General features: G+C 43.4%; 1 long non-coding RNA gene across 2 annotated transcripts; it reads right to left on the bottom strand.

The window, feature by feature from the left end:
* Positions 1-659: 659 nt before the first annotated feature.
* On the bottom strand, positions 660-8,595 carry LOC138842515 (uncharacterized). 2 transcript variants are annotated; one of them, XR_011377166.1, is made up of 4 exons: positions 8,530-8,595; positions 5,245-5,378; positions 4,034-4,120; positions 660-2,330 (listed from the first exon to the last, which is right to left on the bottom strand). It is a non-coding gene; the product is annotated as an uncharacterized lncRNA (long non-coding RNA). The 2 variants fall into 2 exon arrangements; XR_011377167.1 differs by having other exon boundaries at positions 8,535-8,582.
* Between the last annotated feature and the right edge of the window lie 216 nt (positions 8,596-8,811).

The following is an 8,811-nucleotide window of genomic DNA, read 5'->3' as shown; positions in this document are numbered from 1 at the left end:
ACTCTTCCCAGGTCAATTGGAAACCTAAAAAAGCGGACTGTGGGTGCAGAGATAAAGAGATCCCCCTTTCTCCAAAGTATGAATGCATCACCCTCAAGGATTTCCACCTCTTAGAATCCTAAAATCTTTGGAGTAGTTGTACTCTTCATAGATCGTCTTTATCTCTTGGCCCCTTCTTACACTGTGGGGTAGAGGTCAGAGCAGGGAAGTCTCTCTCCTCAAACAGGAATAAGCACTAGGAGTGTGAGTGTGTGTGTGCGTGTGTGTGTGTTTATCTGTCTGTATATGTGCACACACAATACACCTTTAAATCAGTGTCCTCAGAGAGGAACTGTTCTGGGTCAGTTCAACACTGTTTCCTTTCCCTCAGGTAATGCATGTCAAATCAACTTCTTCACCCTTTATGGAAGCTGACATGTGCCACTTTTGGTTACAATGCAATTCCAAGGTCAGCTCAGGTTTAACCAGCAGCTGCTCCCCTATGAATTGATTACAGAAGTCAAAATCATACATAAAAGTGAACAAAGAGTCCTTCGCTTTACAGGAAGGAACGAAAGTAATGAATCAAGGAGTACATCCATCCCTGGGACCCATAAGCCTTTTGTTGTTGCTACATAAATTGTTCCAGAGTAGGAAAAAATGAAAGTAAACTTCTAAACTCTTTCTATGATGCAGGTTGACACTGATACTGCAAGTTTATTAAATGCCACAAGATAACAAGATAAAATTACAGACCTAGGAGCACATATTTATTGCAGCAGGAAACTTCTAGAGATCATCTCTGCCTAAAACCTGATAATCTTTTTCATGCAAGACAAGCCAGTGAGAAAGTCCTAAGTATAAGGCTAGCCCAAATATGCAGGATAGGCTAAACAAAAATGGTATAATGAAACAGGACCTGTCTTAGGCAGGTAGCTGGGTGGAGAAAAGTAGAAGAGTAAAAAGACAAGATCTCCAGAAGAGAGGAAAGATATGAAGTTCCTCTAAGGCAATTTCTCAAATTTTGTTCCATGGAACACTCGATCCAGGAAATGGCCCACAGAAAAACATTTCCATGATCAGATAAGCATGGGAACTGCTTCATTCTATGGCCCTCTCTTGGAGATTTCCAATGGAACATTACAATATTAAAGTCTCTGAAAAATCCTGCAATAAAGCATCTGTATAACTTTTTGTTACCAAGTAATTCCAAAACTTACTTGCCCTCTGAGTCTACATTTTTGCCTTCCTTCTCTGACTCTTGACCCTATTTCTCAGGAAGAAAAACCCTCCATGTTGGCAATTGCCTCACACACCCTATAGCACTGCAGCGACCAAAGTTTAATTGTTTTCTTACAAAATTCCTGGGTAGCATTTGGCCCAAAGGCCCAAAACTAATAGACTAGTGGAAAGTCTATCAACCAATAAACAGTTATTAAGTATTTTCTGTTACCTGAGTACTGTTCTGGGGCTGGAGTAGGGATGGAATGGGGAGACAGCAATTAAGGAAAGAGTATTGTTCTCTAGGAGCTCACAATCTAGTGGGGAATTCAAAAATATCCCCTGCAAAAGTCCACTAACAATTCAAGGTGTACCATTTGGCAGTAGGAGATAAAAGGATACATACAAGCATCCAGGCAAGGAGTGCTTTGAGAATGAAGAAGGAAAGAGTATAGGTTGACTTTCAAAAGTCCTTGGAGAGACTGGACATTGGCTTGGCCAAGAAGTATGGGAAAGAATTGGATAAGAAGAGAGAAATGAAGCAGGTGTGTCCAGGAGGAGAAAAAGCATGAAGAAAAGGAGAGAGATAGGTAAGGTCAAAGTGTGTTTAGAAGCCAAGGTTAAGTGTCCAGAAACTGGGTGTCTAAGCCCTGTGATGATGCTTGTGTGAGAATTCAGATGTCCTTTTTAGGGGACTCTGGGAGGGGAATGTGAAGGAAGAAAGTAATGAATAAAGGAGTACTGCCATCCCTGGGGCCCATATGCCTTTTCAAGACTATTGTATCCACCTAGGGCTCCCACTGTGTATAAGCAGAGCTGCTTCATTTCCCCGCCCCCCAACACCCTCAGGTACAATGCTTTAATTCCCTCAAAGTCACCGAAAATAACTTCTGAGAGCTTAGTTGGTATTTGGTGTGTGTTCTTGCATCCAGCTGTCAGTCTATCAGATGTATTTCAACTGTCCTGGCCTGGAGCTGCTAGGCATATGCCGCACTTGGGGTATTTGACAAACTGACACTCTACTACATGGAGTGTCTAACTCAGCTTGTCAAATACACGGAGCGTGGCACTGCAGGAGGCTGGGCCAGGGGCTTCAGTGGGGAGGCAAGATCTTCCTGGGAGATATGGCCCTGGAGGGAAAGAAAGAGAAAGGAGTCACACCCTGAGCACCAGGGAAACTGCAGAGGCTATAGGGACTAGCTGAAGCACCGGAATAAGGAAGTGAACAAAATAGGCAATAAGGCTTCTAACCAGAAGAGGCATCCTTAGGGTATGTAAGAAAAGCCCACTTGATACTGCAGGTGAAACCCCAGTGCTCAGCTGGGGAAGTCCTCAGGCCTGAGTCCTATAGCTATGGCATTTCTAGGGATCCGGAGCTCCAATGAGATTCTCTATGCAGCAGAGAATGTACAATTTGGTCATTGTCCTGCCTCCCTGACCTCAGGAAAGGACCAGGTCCCAGAGTCAATGTCCATGTCCCACCTTCCCAACTCTCTCAGTTTATGTTCTCACAGTGTTATGACTATGGACATAGGCTTTGAGTTTAAGCATGGGCATGAATTCTGGCTCTTCCACTGAGTAGCTGAGAAATCTTAGATAAATCATTTCATCTCTTTGAGCTCTAGTTTTCCACATCCACAAAATGGGCGTAAGTATAGTACTTACCTAATAAGTTATTGTGAGAATGACATGAAATAATGTATGTAAAGCTCTTAGGTCAGTATTTGATACATAACAAATGCTCCAAAGGAAAAACAAAAGGTGGTTGAACTACCACAAGGAAAGCAAGGGCCATTGACCACTGACTTAACAGGGTCAGGACAATGAAACAGGAATTTCTTATGGTCTCAGACTTACCTAACATGATGCACTTAACAAATCAGGACTCAAGAATAGCAGCTATAAAAGGACCTTCATCTAGTTTCACCTACTCATGTTATAAATGAGGAAATGAAGGCTCACACTGAGGATGAGAGTTGCTAAAGATCATACAAGTTGTACACAGTTTGGGGCTGTGCCCTATGTCACCCTATTATGCCCTCCAGTTTTCTTCACTGGTCCTTTTACCTCCATGCTCTGTATATCTCTCTGGGAAAAGGGAGACACATCAAAACGGAAGGCAAAATATAGGCAGTGGACTTGGCAGTGAGGTACTGGGATCATTCAACCCACAGCCATCAGAGAAATAAAGAAGCTGCCAGGAGCATGATCAGGCCTGGAACTTCCGAGAGAATTCACTTGGCAATACCCAGATACTGTTGTTAAAAATTCCAGATAGTCCGTGTTAAATTCCTCCCTTTTCCAGATGTGGTAGTTGATCTGGGAGAAAGTAGCTGGCTTATATTATATACTGGCATGAAAAGAGGCAAACATTCCGAGGAACATAAAACTACCCTATGAGGCCAGAAAGCCTTATCCCAGCTAAGACAAGGCAGAGGGACTTGTCTTTCAGCAAAAAATCATAGTGCATTGAAAAAAAAAACACTTAACCCTTTCAGGTAAATGTATGTTGGTAAGCAGATGACATGCTCCTCCAATTTGATATCTGAGAGTGACTTCAAACCTAAAGCTCTAAATGATATTTTCCATCCCCTCATTTCCCTCTCTACTTACCCAAGCCATTCCAAGCCACCCAGAAGTGTGGCTTTTTCAGCCAAAGCAACAATCTTGGTCACCAGATATGGCATAGTGGAAAGAATCAGACAAACTTGGATTCTAATGCTGCTTGGGGCACTAATTAGCCAATCATGGCTTTGGGAAAGTTTTCCTTTAGGCTTCAGTTGCCCTTTGAGCTTCAGTTGTCTTCTCTGGAAATGGGGACAAGAAGACTTACCTGGCAAAGTTGTCAGGAAAGTGTTTGGTGAGCTTTCCAGAGCCTCTCATATAGGAGCTCACAGGCACCTTGGCTCAGTCCCTGGAGCTGTGAGTGGAAGCCAATCAAGGAAGCTGATTAATAGAGTTTGAGTTCAGGGTAGTGGGAGAGAGAGAACTGGACTGATGCCTTTCTTCTATCATTACCCTTACTGGCTACCAGCTTCTGTGTGAAGACCTGGATAAACCGAAGATGTCCACAGCCTCCTGAATGCCCTTTCTGACTTCATCAAAAAGGAAGACAGGTATGAGGAGGTTAAAGATTCTTTCTTAGTACATGAAGTTTAAGAGCCTTATAGACCATTTTGCCCCAGTATTAATGGAAAGAGGCAGTGGCTGAGCTGAAACTATATTGGTTTTATTTCCACATTGGATGTTTTAGTCCATGCCTCTCCAACAGAGTGTATATAAGGAAAGCAGGTTCAGCTGAGGAAGGTTGGCCAGACCCATAGGAAGAAAAGATGGATATCTACGTGGAGTGATACTGAGGGTCTCTGAAAGTTTTCTCTTGGTCTGTTATACTACATAAAATATCATTTGCTCCCTGTCTACCCTGGGAGGGCTAACACACCAAGCAGTAAGACCTGCTCTGCAACTGACCCAGTTGGGCCCCCTCATACTGGGAGCAGTATGGACTTTTTTTCAGGCATAGTTCAACCCCCTGCTCAACCCTACCCAGAGATATTTACTCAGCATCACTCTCAAGTCCTTTCTCAACAGAGGGCTAAAAACTATCAAAATAAGGGATATAAAAACTAAAAGAGTCTCTAGACACTGTCCATCTAATCCTTCCCCTCCTCTTCTTTTCAGAAGTGGTCAAAAATATGAGTCCTAGAATGGAGAAAGGACTTGTTCAAAGATACACAATGAGTAAATGGCAAAACCAGGACCATTATTTAAATATCCTGATCCTGGTTCCAGAGAACATTCCACTTCCATTTTGCTGTCCCCTAAACAGCCTGTTTGGAGAGGAAATGTCATCCTCCTTTCTCATCATTATAGGCTCCAGGAGAGAAGGGTACCAATGGGACACTTCTTCTCCCCCACCCTTGATCCAGAATTCCTGAGAAGGGTCCAAGGAGAATGGGATGAGCAGATCCAAGCCATATTTGGTAGCCATGGACACTGCCCCAGTTTGGGAATCCAAGCAGAGAGGACAAGTTGATACTATACCTGTTACTGGAGTGGTGCCTTCATCTTGTAGGAGGCATAGGTTCCCTGGTGATGAGTCAAACTGCAGAGACCAGAGGGAACTGGGCTTTATGCTGTGAGCAGGAAGGTCCTATGTTTTGAAGGGCCCTTGGTGTCTTCAAGAGGAAACAGAAATGAGGAAGATAAGGCTGAGGTTAGCCAACGGAAATCTGGGTGCAAAATGACAAAAGAGTGCCGTTGTGAAAGGGTCTCCTACTGAAGCAACAGTCCTCACTGCCATGTCCTCACCCACTGCCAGCTGAACTCCAACAGATACTAACTCCCCAAGCTGCAGAGAGTCTGAGCAGAAAGCCCTGGCTGCCCTAGGCTCGACCTATGGACAGGGAGGTTTCCCCAGATTTACTGAAGGAGTCCTGGAATGTCAAAGCTGAGACATTATCAAATAAAAATCCCCATTGTCAAAATTGAGAAACTGACCCCCTGAGGGATAAAAGGAAATGCCTGATATCAAAAAGAAAATTAGTGGTATATCTAGAATTTGAATCCATTTCTGTCAACTCCAAATCATGTGTTCTCTCACCCTGTCAGAATGCCTCCTAGTCCTGAAACACCCATTTTATCTCCCCTGGCACACAAACATAATTAGCAAGGCCCAGTGAAAAATGAAAAGGAAGGGCCCTTTGTAAAAAAGAAATTAAAAATTCCAGATGGCAACAGCAGAACATTAAGCTAAGTTTGGGGTCTTTCTAAGTATGAGGACCTGTGAAAATTTACAGGTCACATGCCTATGAAGCTGGGCCTGCTAGCACAGCTCTGCCCACAGGTCACATTCTGGCATCCAGGGAGCTCACAGACAGAAAAAAGAAAATTCACATCTATGAAAGTATTTATTATGTGTTTTACATGTGTTATCTCATTTAATCAACAACCATCTAATATGGTATTATCATTATTCCTATTTATAGGTGAGGAAACTGAGACACATGGAAGTAAAGTGGCTTGTCTAAGGACACAAAACTAGGAAATAATGGAGAAGGCAGAATTTGTACTCAGGTCTTTCTGACTTAAAATGTTAGGCTTTTTCTACTCTCCTATGTTGGTTATGAAGAAAGTGGTTGACCTTGAGAAGGAAAAGATAGTGCCAGACACTTAAGTTCAACTGTGACCTTTAGGCTTCATGAGGGACATGACAGTTATGAGAAGAAAGTGAATGACTTCCTAGAGCCTTATGCTTGCAATCCTTGGGCAGTCCCCATTCACAGCCAGGAAGACTTTGGATTCCCATTATGCAGTGCTCTACATCATAAATCCTGATGATATGGCAGACGGGAGAGGCAGTTCTTGCAATGCTTTCAGGGTATACTTACAGGATCACCTTCAATGATTGCAGTGCCCAAGTCTCAGTCCTTAGTCTACATAGAAGAAATAGGACCCTTGACAGTACTCAAGCCTCCGTGAATAATCTATCTAAGCTACATACAGTCATATAAATTCGGGTTCAAGAGAAAAGACCACATCCTGGAAGCCAGGAGTTTGGTGTCCTACTCCCAGATCTGTCAGCTCTGTTCCCTCCCTTAGTCTTAGTTTCCCATTTAACCAACAGAGGCTGAACTAGATGATCTTGGTGGCCTCTCCAACTCAAACATTCCCTGGTTCCTTTATAACCCCTTCCATACCTGCCCCTCTCTCACTATGGTCTTTCCTGTGTATGCAGAGCCTAGAGGCTCTAGGGGACTACCTGGGATAGGAATTCACTTACACTCACACTACTCTGCAGAAAACTTCCTTCTACCAGAATAATTTATTGGCTTAGTCCTTGAAACCAGTTTCCCCAGATCTGGCTTCTAGAAAGATTCAATTCCTTTTTATTTTGGTTTCTGACTAAAGCTTGTGGTGGAGTCAGGGTTGTCCTGTGGGCACTTTTCTAGGGAGGGACCCTTCCTCCCTACTCATATCCTAGAGATTAAGTTCAGCTACCCACTCATGTTTTTTTCCTCTTATCAGTTAAGGTACTCTCCTAGCTTTTTAACAGGGGCCCTCTGGAAACAATGCCTTCAATTAAAGTAGTAATTAATGATGGCCAACTTGAGCTTCATAGTAGATCCATGAAAAAAAAAAACATTAGGGTGGGATTGACATATATACACTAATATGTATAAAATAGATAACTAATAAGAACCTGCTTTATAGCACAGGGAACTCTACTTCACTTCGCTGTACAGTAGAAACTAACACAACACTGTAAAACAACTATACCCGAATTAAAAAAGCATTAGGAGCCAGGAGGATCTACAAATCATACCTACTATGCAAAAGGTCTGAATTAGAGAAAATGGCATGGGGCTCCTCAGAGCTCCTCTCAGAGCTCCTCCTCAGAGCTCCTCAGAGCTCCTCAGAGCTCCTCACAAACACAAAGCATGCTTGGAAGGGCCAATTTGCAGCAACAGCACAAACGGGACTTTTCCTTTAGGTCTGTTGTCCAACCAAAAGACATAGAGTTCTTCCATTTTGGATGCTCTTTGGCTTGACCATGCTTACGAGGCGGGATGAGGGAGAAGAGAGTTGGATAGGGGGAGCAGGCAGACAGTGCGGGAGTCCCACACTGTAGATACATGCATTTATTCACTCAGTGCTGGAATGAAAATAAACACTGAATTTTGAGTCTGAGTCCCTGTGTCTTGGATCCTGTGTTATAGACCCTGGGTTATAGACCAACCTCTGTAACATTAACTATACACCCTTGAAAAATCATGCACAGCCTGTCTGAGCATCAGTCACTACATCATACTGAGGGATTGTCAGGCTAGAGGGGAGAGGGATTCAGGCATGCACCCAAGGAAATATATATCTCTACAGTGTGAGACAAGTGATTTGATGAAGGTACAAAGTGAAATCAGAAGAGTGGGTAAGAAAGACATGATTCTTCCAGGGCAGAGAGTGAGGAAGTGGTGGTGATTAGAAAGGTTCATAGAAAAGTAGGATTTTAGCTAGATTCTAAAAGATGGGGAAATAAAATAATGATGCTCACTGTCTCTAGAAAGCTTTCTCTGACCACCCCTTTCCTGACAAAATTAATGGCTCCTGGCTTTGCCTGCCTCTAGTCTCAAAAACCTCTCCACACTGCATTTATGTGTCTGTCTCTCCAAAAAGACCAAGAACTGCCAAAAATAGGGCTGTGTCTGATCCCTACCTTTCTTCACAGGTCCAAGGATGAAATAGTTGCCCCAGAACTGTGAGGTGAATAAGTGAATGCATCAGTGCATAAGCAAATGAAAGAGCCCAAGATCCTCACATTCCTTAGCTTACCTCACCTTCATGAAGGAACTGAGAAGCCCCTCTCAACATTGAGTTCAACTTCGTGCTCACCTACTCCCACTTCCTATAGGAAGCCTGTCAAGAAAATACCCCAGGGACAACTGCAAAGCTGAGGCCACTTCCTGTGCAAGAAGCCAGTGTCCACACACTCCACCTCATCCCTGGTGATTGCTATGTGTATGATTGCACTGGGGCTTCCTCTGAAAGGAAATACAAAGACTGATGCAATGTACAGGGCACCTCCAGGCCAAGACTGAAGAACTTCATGTACTC

The sequence above is a fragment of the Globicephala melas genome, chromosome X (genome assembly GCF_963455315.2).
Source record: "Globicephala melas chromosome X, mGloMel1.2, whole genome shotgun sequence".
Taxonomy (NCBI): Eukaryota; Metazoa; Chordata; class Mammalia; order Artiodactyla; family Delphinidae; genus Globicephala; species Globicephala melas.
This window is presented reverse-complemented; position numbering and strand designations above follow the sequence as displayed.